The following is a 14667-nucleotide window of genomic DNA, read 5'->3' on the forward strand; positions in this document are numbered from 1 at the left end:
CAAGTGTATTAGTGACAAAGAACCCATTAACACTTTCAACTTCAAATCTCAAGTCCAAACCCTAGATTATAGTTACTTAGGGTTTCCTTTCATCAACACAACCCAAGTTCACCCATTTTAACCCCAAGTGGGTCACATAAGTTTCAAATGAACCAAAACCCTAGCATAACTAATTAAAACTCGAAACATAGAGTTAGAACTTACCGAGACTACCAACGCGTAGCTAGAGACACAAGGAACAACTTTAATTCTTGCTCCAAAGATCAACCCTCAATCCTTCACTCTCAAATCTCACTTTTAATCCAAATGGGTTTTAAGTTTTGGGAGAGAAAATGGAGAGAAAAGAGAAAAAGAAATGAATTAAATGGATATGTGGTGGAGAGTTAATGCTCCCATCAGATCCACATGTCAATTTACCATTTTGCCCCTTAAAATCCCTTAAATTGAGTTAAGTCCGACACCAGTTCAGCAGAACTATCGCGGCCGGACTCAATAGTCGCGGCACGACACATAAAGGGAAAATAGACCCTTCTTAATCCATTCCCTGATCCAGGTTTGCTTTATATGCCGCGGCGCGGACCCAATCGTCGCGGCGCGGCCTAAGGCTGTATCTGGACAGCTCGACCAATTTAAACAATTTTCGATTCTATTTAATTTGTTCATGCCAAATTTGCTCCCTATAATCACCTAGCCTTCAACAATAGTCTCACAAGACTTAACGCTAACCAAACCCATGTTTAAACTTATATATACACACATTAAGTATACATATATGTATGTATATATGTATATATATATATATATATATATATATATATATATATATATATACACATGTATTCATACATTTACGCATAAGCTAACGAGTTATAGACGTACAAGAGATTAAGTAAGTACCTTTCGATACGTACGGGAAAACGGGATGTTACAACTCTCCCCCACTTGAATTGGAGCGCGTCCTCGTGATCCAAGCCGCATGACAAGAAGGAAGATAAACCAACACAAACTCTTCGGGCTCCCAAGTAAACTCGGAACCCTTACTACGATGCCATTGAACTTTAAAAGTCCTAACCTCTTTATGTCTCAACCTTTTGACCTTCTCATCGAGTATCGCAATCGGTTCCTCGATATACTCTAACTTATTATTTAGCTCAATCTCGTCTAATGGCACCCAAGATGACTCATCTGCAAGACACTTACGGAGGTGGGAAACATGAAATGTATTATGGATCCCCGCAAGCTCTTCGGGTAATTCCAAACGATACGCGACTTCACCAACACGAGCTAAAACCTTAAACGGCCCAATAAACCGAGGAGCTAACTTTCCTCGTTTCCAGAATCGAATAATACCTTTCCATGGCGAAACCTTAAGCATCACCATGTCACCATCTTGAAATTCGATCGTTCGCCTACGTTTGTCGGCATACGACTTTTGCCTATCTTGAGCCTTCTTCAAATGCTCTCGAATCACATCAATCTTGCTATTCGTCTCTAAAATAAAATCGGTACTCCCGATTTCCTTTTGTCCCACTTCACCCCAACAAATCGGGGTTCGACACTTACGCCCATAAAGCATCTCATAAGGTGGCATCCCAATACTAGTATGATAACTATTATTGTACGAGAATTCCACCAAAGGTAAGTGCTCGTCCCAACTACCACCAAAATCGATAATGCACGCACGTAACATATCTTCCAAAGTTTGATTCGTACGTTCGGTTTTACCGTCTGTTTGAGGATGATACGCCGTGCTGAATTTCAATTGTGTACCCATATCCTCATGAAACTTTTCCCAAAATCGAGATGTAAAACGAGTATCTCGATCCGAAACAATCGATATAGGAATGCCGTGTCGAGAGATGACTTCCTTGATAAACAACTTAGCCAAGGTCTCCGACGATATCGCTTCCTTAATGGGAAGAAACAAAGCGCTTTTCGTCAATCGATCTACTATAACCCAAATCGAATCAAACTGGGTTCTCGCCATTTTAGGTAACTTTGTGATGAAATCCATGGTAATGTGCTCCCATTTCCATTTTGGGATTTCTAACGGTTGTAACTTACCATACGGCTTTTGATGCTCGGCCTTAACTTGCAAACACGTGACGCATTGCTCAACATACTTCACGACATCACGTTTCATGCCCGGCCACCAATAATCTTTCCTTAAATCAAGATACACTTTCGTCGCGCCCGGATGAATGGAATACTTTGACTTATGTGCTTCATCGAGTAGCACTTGTCGGTAATCACCCATCTTAGGCACCCACACTCTTCCTTGAAAAGACAACAAACCACGCGAGCCCATAGTAATGAACTCCGATTGTCCCACAATTCGCTCCGCATGCTTGTTATGAATGTAAGCCTCTATTTGAATCACACCGAGTTTTTCAAGAAAATCGTTAGTAATAATTATACGTAACAATCCCAATCGTAACACCGGGTGATGACTCTTTCGACTTAACGCATCCACGACCACATTCGCTTTGCCCGGATGATAAAGTATTTCACAATCATAATCTTTCACCACATCTATCCACCTACGTTGACGATGATTCAAATCTCGTTGATTAAAGAGGTATTTCAAACTCTTATGATCCGAATAAATCGTACACTTGACACCATACAAGTAATGGTGCCAAATTTTCAACGCATGCACAACTGCCACCAACTCAAGATCATGAGTCGGATATCTCGTCTCGTGTTCCTTTAATTGTCGAGAGGCATAAGCGATGACTTTACCTCTTTGCATTAGAACACACCCGAGTCCAATTAACGAAGCATCACAATAAACCGTCATGTCTTCCACTCCTTCCGGCAACACTAATACCGGTGCTTAACACAACTTCTCTTTTAGCAATTGAAAAGCAATTTCTTGCTCGTTCTCCCAATTAAATCTCGCGTTCTTCCTTATCAACTTCGTCAAAGAAGAAGCAATTTTTGAAAAGTCTTGGATAAACCGATGATAATAACCGGCCAATCCGAGAAAACTTCGGACCTCCGTAGGCGTAGTCGGTTGTCTCCAACTCTTCACCGTCTCTATCTTTCCCGGATCCACTTGAATACTCTCCTTGTTCACAATATGACCAAGGAATTGAACTTCCCTTAGCCAAAATTCACATTTGGAGAACTTAGCATACAACTTCTCCTTTCGTAATGTCTTCAATACTTCACGTAAATGACGTTCATGTTCGTTCATACTCTTTGTATAAACAAGTATGTCGTCAATGAACACAATTACCGACTTGTCCAACATAGGTTGGCACACTCGGTTCATAAGATCCATGAATGCCGCCGGTGCATTCGTAAGACCAAAAGGCATAACTACGAACTCAAAATGCCCATAACGCGTTCAAAAAGCCGTTTTCTCAATATCTTCCTCACGGACCCGCATTTGGTGATAGCCGGACCGTAGGTCGATTTTAGAGAAATACGTCACACCTTGGAGTTGGTCAAACAAATCGTCAATCCTAGGCAATGGATAACGATTTTTGATTGTCACCTTATTTAACTCTCGATAATCGATGCACATCCGCATACTACCATCCTTTTTTTTCACGAATAAAACCGGAGCGCCCCATGGAGAAGCACTCGGTCGAATAAAACCCTTCTCAAGCAACTCTTGGGTTTGATTTAACAACTCTTGCATTTCCGTTGGTGCTAAACGATAAGGAGTTTTAGCAATGGGAGTAGCTCCCGGAACCAACTCAATGCGAAATTCAACTTGTCTTTCCGCCGGAACACCCGGTAACTCATTCGGAAAAACGTCTTTGAATTCATTAACTACCGGAATTTCATGAATAGGGGGTGGCTCATCACGAGTATCAACAAAATGGGTAAGAAAAGCCATGCCACCACTAACAAGAAAACGTCGTGCCCGCGCAAAAGAACATATTGGCACAAGTCTTCTTCGCTTTTCGCCATGAATAATTAACTCTCCCCCTCTAGGGGTCTTCACACGAATAAACTTCTCATGGCACACGATATCGGCTCTATTACGATCGAGCCAATCCATACCAACAACGATATCAAAATCGCCCAAAGTCATAGGGATGAGATCAATTTTAAAGTTTTTGGCACCAAAAACGACATCACAATTCTTACACACATCAACCACTAGCACCGTCTTGCCGTCCACTATTTTGACTTCTACCAGACGACTTAACTTAGCTAACGGTCTATCAAGTTTAGACACAAATTTTGGAGACACAAACGACAAATTTGCACCGCTATCAAAAAGAATCCTTGCCGGATTAGAATTAACCAAGAAGGTACCTAAGACAACTTCATTGGATTGCTTGGCTTCGTCGTTAGTCATCAAATAGTTTCGACCTCGAGCCGTACCCGCCGCCTTTTCTAGCCTTTTAACATTATCGTTGTTCAAATCAGGACACTCTGACTTTCGGTGTCCTTCTTTGTTGCAATTAAAACAAGTGAGCTTGTTTGTTGAATTTGGATTCGGAAAATCTCGAGCCATATGTCCACGTACCCCACAATTGTAGCAAGTAGGGACAAAGTTCCCAAAACCACCGGTAGCGCCCTTCTTCACACTATTGACACTTTCGGAACCCTTTTTGTTCTTGTTCTTTTTATTTGAAAAATTCAAATAACATGAACCTTCAAACTTTCTTTTTGAAAAAGTGAAATCGCTTTTTCTTGGAACCTCTGGCTCAAAACCCCGAGCCAACTCGAATAGCTCTTCAAAAGTCTTAGCCATTCCCCGACTAATCTTACCCTTGAACTCGTCGTTCAAGGTACGGTAGAAATCTTTCATTAGCTTGTGATCGTCACCAACATATTCCGGGCAAAAACGAGTCTTTGCCAAAAAGGTAGACTTGAGAGTAACCAAGTCCATTGAACCTTGTTGCAAATGATGCAACTCGTCCCGGATTCTATCAAGGTCGGAAGAAGTTCGGTATTCTTGAAAAAATTCCTTCTTAAACTCCTCCCATGTCAAGCTCATACATTGCTCTTCACCATACAAATTGATTTTATCGTCCCACCACAACTTGCCTTCTTCACGTAACATGCTAGACCCATACCTCGTCTTCTTCTCGGGAGGACACTCCGCGGTACGGAACGCCCCCTCGATATCGGAAATCCAACAAGTGCTTTTCAATGGATCCCTCACCCCATTAAACATCGGAGGTTGAGTATCCTTGAAATTTTTGTAGTAGAAGTCACGTCTTCCTTCACCTCCTTCACCACGAGGATAAATGTTTCTAGCTTCAAGAGCCTCTTCGATAGTGGCCTTCATTCGTTCATTTATCAAATCGGTCACTTGTCCATCGACCGAATCTTGGAAGACCTTTCGGACATTCGTAAGAAAATCCGCTTTTAACTTTTTAAAGACGGCCTCAACCTTGGCCAAAAATTCGGGGTCCTCGCTTGTACCACCGATATCATTATCGTGTCTGTTTCTCGTCTTCATTCTATAAAACGGAAAGGGTTAAACCATGAACGAAAAGCATAACACGTAAGTATATACATGCGTACCACACTACCCCATCTTGCTCAACAATCGTCGTACATTACTCGTTTGACACGATTTGCACCCGTAACAATGGTAGCTAATCGTTGTTACGCGAGCACGTCGCATTAACTTGCTAGTACAACGTCTGTCTTGCTTGATGATTGCTAAACACAACACAACACAATTAGCACAACGTTAGCTCACATAAACCAAAGCACTAACAATTCCCGATTAGACCCAAAGTCCTACAAGTCCAGCATAAAGCGCTCACACAATAAAGTTTAAGTCTAGAAACCTATCTCGAGTCGCCTAAATCCCTTAGACCATGCTCTGATACCACTTGAAACAACCCAACCCGTATTCCATACGATAAATATTTTTTTTTATAATACACATTTATGCTCCAATTAAATATGTAAACCATTTCAAAAGTTCCATTTAAACGTACATCAATTTAAATGTTTACAAAAGGCACGAAAGCCATTAATTAAGTTTAATACAAGTTTGATCCACTACAATTGATAGTTTATAATCTAAATGACACTCGAGCATGGTTTGGGGCTAAACTACCCAAAACGTTAGGCCAACTTCGAAGAGCTAACACCAAAAGCACCCCCCGACAACATAAGCGGGAGACCACTAGTCCAAACATATGCCTTACCCTTGTCCAAGACGGAACCTATAAAATGGTAAACAACGAGAGGGTAAGCAAGGCTTAGTGAGTGCAACAATTATACATACATATATATAACCTACTTACTTGCAAACACTTACCAAATCCGCATACATACTAGTTACATAATTAGCATACCTTTCACATGTATAAAGCTAAGTATCATGATAACAAGGCTAGTATAACAATAGCTTCTAACACAACAATACAATATGCTAAAACACAAGTATAACGATGATGTTCACAACATCCGTAGTACTCAAGATCTCAAGGCTAGCCCAATGAATGGTATCGTCAATATCGAACTTAAATCCCATTCGCCTATATTAATGTGGTATCGTCAACACCGAACTTTAAACCCATATATGAGGTATCGTCAACAACGAACTTTAAACCCTCATCAACGTGACTACAAAAATCGTATGGCATCGTCAACATCTAACTTTAATTCCATACGTATGAGGTATCGTCAACAACGAACTTTAAAACCTCATCCACAACGTAATATACTCTAGGGTATGGTATCGTCAACATCGAACTTTAACCCATACCCCACAAGCAAATAAATTATATACATGCATATATAATTATTCCACTCACCTTAACACTTCGGTGGTGATTTAAATGCTTCCGTACACCTCGAGCAAAGTACATAATACATAGGTACACATTCAATACATAACTAGCGGCATTTACCACATTACTTACACTTTGAGCATTTAATGACCCAAATCGCATTAAATGACTCAACCACACCCAAAACCGTCCTTAAATGCCAAGACTCATATTAAATCGCCAAAGCTAGTGATTTAAAGTCTACAAACATTAACTAGCACAACCTAGAGTAATTCATACCCATCTCACCCAAACTAGGTCAACATTACCCATTTTGACTCATTTTAACACTTTGACTCACAAACTAGTCATACTTAGTTCATTAACTATTTTTATCATCATTAACAAGTGTATTAGTGACAAAGAACCCATTAACACTTTCAACTTCAAATCTCAAGTCCAAACCCTAGATTATAGTTACTTAGGGTTTCTTTTCATCAACACAACCCAAGTTCACCCATTTTAACCCCAAGTGGGTCACATAAGTTTCAAATGAACCAAAACCCTAGCATAACTAATTAAAACTCGAAACATAGAGTTAGAACTTACCGAGACTACCAACGCGTAGCTAGAGACACAAGGAACAACTTTAATTCTTGCTCCAAAGATCAACCCTCAATCCTTCACTCTCAAATCTCACTTTTAATCCAAATGGGTTTTAAGTTTTGGGAGAGAAAATGGAGAGAAAAGAGAAAAAGAAATGAATTAAATGGATATGTGGTGGAGAGTTAATGCTCCCATCAGATCCACATGTCAATTTACCATTTTGCCCCTTAAAATCCCTTAAATTGAGCTAAGTCCGACAACAGTTCAGCAGAACTGTCGCGGCGCGGACTCAATAGTCGCGGCGCGACACATAAAGGGAAAATAGACCCTTCTTAATCCATTCCCTGATCCAGGTTTGCTTTATATGTCGCGGCGCGGACCCAATCGTCGCGGCGCGGCCTAAGGCTGTATCTGGACAGCTCGACCAATTTAAACAATTTTCAATTCTATTTAATTTGTTCATGCCAAACTCGCTCCCTATAATCACCTAGCCTTCAACAATAGTCTCACAAGGCTTAACGCTAACCAAACCCATGTTTAAACTTATATATGCACACATTATCAAGTATACATATATGTATATATATATATATATGTATATATATATATATATATATATATATATATATATATATATATATATATATATATATATACACATGTATTCATACATTTACGCATAAGCTAACGAGTTATAGACGTACAAGAGATTAAGTAAGTACCTTTCGATACGTACGGGAAAACGAGATGTTACAGTATTTGTGACGACCCGGAAATTTCCGACCAAATCTAAACTTAATCTTTATATGATATCGACACAATAAGCAAATTCTGTAATGTTGAAGTCTCAAAAATTTTGAACTGTTGTCATATATTCATTTGACCTTTGATCAATTCCGACGATTCACGAACAACTGATTGTAAATAGATATGTAATTATACATATATGTATATATATTATAATCTGAAATATATTAATAAAATGTTATGCGATTTATTTGTTGAACACAGTAATTAGAAATACTAAGTTTTATTTTCTCAACAAACTTAATAATGAATATATATATATATATATATATATATATATATATATATATATATATATATATACTAACAATGGTGGATTGATATATGCAATATATATATACATGGGTTCTATACATAATTGTTATTAGGTGTATATTGTAATATATATAAAATGTATAAATATTAAAAATTCAATATATATAATATATAGTCATTACATAATGTTGAAACATATATAAACATATAAATGTTAAATATCCAATAGATGTATTCATATAATATATGATATAATTATTAGATATTACAAAATTAATAAATTGTAATATTAAATGTAATTACAAGTTTAATCATAGTTATTAATATTATAAATACTTTCATCATGATTAAAAAATAAATATTAATATTAAATCAGTACTAATAATATTACCATCTAACACATAGATATAAAGTTTAATACATTTAACTTATTATATTACTATTAATATTACTGATATTATTGTTATCATTACCAATATCATTATTATAATTAGTAGTGAAATTATAATTTTAGTTATATGATTAATATTAGTAATATTATTATATATTATTATTTCCATTTCCATTAATTATTATTAATACTACTATCATTATTGTAATTGTGATTATTAGAAAATAATACAAACTATTGTTTTTATCATATATAATATTATTATTATTATTATTATTATTATTATTATTATTATTGGTGTTTCTATTTTATTAATAAATATTATTAATAATATAATTAATATTAATTAGTATTATTATTATTAATATTAATATATTTATTAAATTACTAATAATAATTATAAAGATTTATATAAATCACATAATTTGTTACTTGTTTTCCTACTTTATCTGATTCGATTCTTGTCTCTAATTCCTGTACCAAATACGATTGAAATCACAAAAACATCCAAGAATCAGTTGAGGGTACCTATTATTTTATTTTTTTAATTCATCTTTTACACAGTGTTAGTACTTCTTGTCTGTTAAAGCTACTCGACCTAATCCAACTCCAATGCAGACTAATTTGGAACGTTTATAAGTAATACAATTCACTAAAAGACTCATAGTAATTCAATCATCACGATAATTCACCAATTAAACAGAAAGAAAAACATGTCGACCATGTTCTTCATACTTTTTCCAAAACATCGAATTAGAGGTAAATTTCAAATTCTATTAATCCAATCCTGTTCTAAATCCTTCATTAAAACTTTTTGGAAGATTTCAAATCTCAATTTTTAGTATCAAGCTTTAATTTAAGAGTCAAAGTTTTTGGAATTAAAAAGTCAAACGTGGTTCTAAAATCGAATTGAATGTTTATACGATTTATCTGTTGAAATTGATGGTCTCAGAAGTTTCTAGGGGTAATTTAGAACATGTTTTGTTTTATAATCATCGTCTAAACCTAACTGTATTTCAAAATCAAATCCTGAGATCATCGTATTTAATAACGAGGTCTGTATTGCTGTAATTTTTTTTATTTTTCTTTTTCCATCTGTTCTGGCTATTGGGATATCACAAATGGTCATTTGTTTATCAATTTCATTTCATAAATCAAAAACCTTATTAAACTGAGTGGGATTTATGAAGGTTCTGTCGATTGAAAAGTGAAGAAGAAAATGATACGAGTAAACGGGTTATAAGATTTTTAGTTGGGATTAAAATAGATAAAAAGCAGATGGTTAATGGATTAGGGCCTTTGCGGGTTAGCGAGGGGTCTCGAGTTCAATCTTAGGCTGGAACATATTTTTTTTACAAAGCTCTTTAAGGTAGTCTCTTTATTTGTTTCATTATTATTATTATTATTATTATTATTATTATTATTATTATTATTATTATTATTATTATTATTATTATTATTATATTATTATTATTATTATTATTATTATTGTTATTATTACTAATATTATAAATACTAATATTATTATTGTTATTTGGATTGTTATTATTGTTATTGTTATTATTATTTTCATTAATAGTAATATTAATATCATCTTATAAGTATTAGTATTATTATTATTATTATTATTATTATTATTATTATTATTATTATTATTATTAAGTGTTATAAATATATTGGTTATTGTTATTATTTTTATCACTAATAGTTGTATTATTATTATTATCATTATGATTAGGATCATTAATATGAAAATAATACAAGTTATCATTATTTTAGTATTAGTATCACTTTTGTAACTATTAGTATAACTATTATCATTATTAAACAAAAGTATCGTTATTAACAAATGATTGACGAAATAGACACAAGTAATTGAAACTACATTCTATGGTTGAATGATCGAAGCCGAAAATGCCCCTTTTGCTTGGTAGCCTAAGAATTAGTAAACCGATCTACTAATTGACGCGAATCCTAAAGATAGATCTATTGGGCTTAACAAACCTCATCCAAAGTACCGGATGATTTAGTACGTCGAATTCGTTTTTTATCATGTCCGATGGATGTCCCGGAATGATAGGGGATATTCTTATATGCATCTTGTTAATGTCGGTTACCAGGTGTTCAATCCATATGAATGATTTTTGTCTCTATGCATGGGACGTATATTTATGAGAAATGGAAATGAAATTCTTGTGGTATATTAAAATGATGAAAATGATCGATTATGATAAACTAATGAACTCACCAACCTTCTGGTTGACACTTTAAAGCATGTTTATTCTCAAGTGTTAAAGAAATATTCCGCTGTGCATTTGCTCATTTTAAAGATATTACTTGGAGTCATTCATGGCATATTTCAAAAGACGTTGCATTCAAGTCATTGAGTTCAATAGAGATTAATATTAAGTAAATGACAGATTAGGTCATTTATAGTTGGATATTATGAAATGGTATGCATGCTTGTCAATTTTCGATGTAAAGAAAGTTTGTCTTTTAAAAACGAATGCAATGTTTGTAAAATGTATCATATAGAGGTCAAGTACCTCACGATGTAACCAAATGTAATGTATTCATCCAGATGGATTAGGATGGGTCATTACATGTGGTAATAGAGCTGGTTTAAGTTGTGTCATCAGCTTAATCGTAGAGGGGGTTTTCACAGTGTTACCTGTGACAAAACATTGGCTCTTACTCCTCGCGGTCCGAATATGGTTGGCTTTGCCGAGAGGCATGGCTGTAAAATCAGTGTCTCTGAGGTACGCTCAGTGGTCACCAGGCGGTTAGCTGGGAAGGCACTGAGTGGGATGCTGTAGTGACCCGAACTTTTCCATATTTATATATATTAATTGAGATTGATATTTACATGATTAAATGTTTCCAACATGTTAAGCAATCAAACTTGTTAAGACTTGATTAATTGAAATATGTTTCATATAGACAATTGACCACCCAAGTTGACCGGTGATTCACGAACGTTAAAACTTGTAAAAACTATATGATGACATATATATGGATATATATATAGTTAACATGATACTATGATAAGTAAACATATCATTAAGTATATTAACAATGAACTACATATGTAAAAACAAGACTATTAACTTAATGATTTTTAAACGAGACATATATGTAACGATTATCGTTGTAAAGACATTTAATGTATATATATCATATTAAGAGATATTCATACATGATAATATCATGATAATATAATAATTTAAAATCTCATTTGATATTATAAACATTGGGTTAACAACATTTAACAAGATCGTTAACCTAAAGGTTTCAAAACAACACTTACATGTAACGACTAACGATAACTTAACGACTCAGTTAAAATGTATATACATGTAGTGTTTTAATATATATTTATACACTTTTGAAAGACTTCAATACACTTATCAAAATACTTCTACTTAACAAAAATGCTTACAATTACATCCTCGTTCAGTTTCATCAACAATTCTACTCGTATGCACCCGTATTCGTACTCGTACAATACACAGCTTTTAGATGTATGTACTTTTGGTATATACACTCCAATGATCAGCTCTTAGCAGCCCATGTGAGTCACCTAACACATGTGGGAACCATCATTTGGCAACTAGTATGAAATATCTCATAAAATTACAAAAATATGAGTAATCATTCATGACTTATTTACATGAAAACAAAATTACATATCCTTTATATCTAATCCATACACCAACGACCAAAAACACCTACAAACACTTTCATTCTTCAATTTTCTTCATCTAATTGATCTCTCTCAAGTTCTATCTTCAAGTTCTAAGTGTTCTTCATAAATTCCAAAAGTTCTAGTTTCATAAAATCAAGAATACTTTCAAGTTTGCTAGCTCACTTCCAATCTTGTAAGGTGATCATCCAACCTCAAGAAATCTTTGTTTCTTACAGTAGGTTATCATTCTAATACAAGGTAATAATCATATTCAAACTTTGGTTCAATTTCTATAACTATAACAATCTTATTTCAAGTGATGATCTTACTTGAACTTGTTTTCGTGTCATGATTCTGCTTCAAGAACTTCGAGCCATCCAAGGATCCATTGAAGCTAGATCCATTTTTCACTTTTCCAGTAGGTTTATCCAAGGAACTTAAGGTAGTAATGATGTTCATAACATCATTCGATTCATACATATAAAGCTATCTTATTCGAAGGTTTAAACTTGTAATCACTAGAACATAGTTTAGTTAATTCTAAACTTGTTCGCAAACAAAAGTTAATCCTTCTAACTTGACTTCTAAAATCAACTAAACACATGTTCTATATCTATATGATATGCTAACTTAATGATTTAAAACCTGGAAACACGAAAAACACCGTAAAACCGGATTTACGCCGTCGTAGTAACACCGCGGGCTGTTTTGGGTTAGTTAATTAAAAACTATGATAAACTTTGATTTAAAAGTTGTTATTCTGAGAAAATGATTTTTATTATGAACATGAAACTATATCCAAAAATTATGGTTAAACTCAAAGTGGAAGTATGTTTTCTAAAATGGTCATCTAGACGTCGTTCTTTCGACTAAAATGACTACCTTTACAAAAACGACTTGTAACTTATTTTTCCGACTATAAACCTATACTTTTTCTGTTTAGATTCATAAAATAGAGTTCAATATGAAACCATAGCAATTTGATTCACTCAAAACGGATTTAAAATGAAGAAGTTATGGGTAAAACAAGATTGGATAATTTTTCTCATTTTAGCTACGTGAAAATTGGTAACAAATCTATTCCAACCATAACTTAATCAACTTGTATTGTATATTATGTAATATTGAGATACCATAGACACGTATACAATGTTTCGACCTATCAGGTCGACACATCTATATATATTTCGGAACAACCATAGACACTCTATATGTGAATGTTGGAGTTAGCTATACAGGGTTGAGGTTGATTCCAAAATATATATAGTTTGAGTTGTGATCAATACTGAGATACGTATACACTGGGTCGTGGATTGATTCAAGATAATATTTATCGATTTATTTCTGTACATCTAACTGTGGACAACTAGTTGTAGGTTACTAACGAGGACAACTGACTTAATAAACTTAAAACATCAAAATATATTAAAAGTGTTGTAAATATATTTTGAACATACTTTGATATATATGTATATATTGTTATAGGTTCGTGAATCAACCAGTGGCCAAGTCTTACTTCCCGACGAAGTAAAAATCTGTGAAAGTGAGTTATAGTCCCACTTTTAAAATCTAATATTTTGGGATGAGAATACATGCAGGTTTTATAAATGATTTACAAAACAGACACAAGTACGTGAAACTACATTCTATGGTTGAATTATCGAAATCGAATATGCCCCTTTTTATTAAGTCTGGTAATCTAAGAATTAGGGAACAGACACCCTAATTGACGCGAATCCTAAAGATAGATCTATTGGGCCTAACAAACCCCATCCAAAGTACCGGATGCTTTAGTACTTCAAAATTTATATCATATCCGAAGGGTGTCCCGGAATGATGGGGATATTCTTATATATGCATCTTGTTAATGTCGGTTACTAGGTGTTCACCATATGAATGATTTTTATCTCTATGTATGGGATGTGTATTGAAATATGAAATCTTGTGGTCTATTGTTACGATTTGATATATATAGGTTAAACCTATAACTCACCAACATTTTTGTTGACGTTTAAAGCATGTTTATTCTCAGGTGAATATTAAGAGCTTCCGTGTGATGACCCGAAATTTTTTGACTTATTTAAACCAATTCTCTATACGATTTATTATTTTAACACGTTAAACAAAGTCTGTTAGATTGAGTCTCAAAATTTTAGAACTGTTTCATATATACAATTACCTTTGACTACTCTCAACGATTCATGAACAATTATATGTATGTA

This window comes from Rutidosis leptorrhynchoides, chromosome 11, assembly GCF_046630445.1.
Source record: "Rutidosis leptorrhynchoides isolate AG116_Rl617_1_P2 chromosome 11, CSIRO_AGI_Rlap_v1, whole genome shotgun sequence".
Classification (NCBI taxonomy): Eukaryota; Viridiplantae; Streptophyta; class Magnoliopsida; order Asterales; family Asteraceae; genus Rutidosis; species Rutidosis leptorrhynchoides.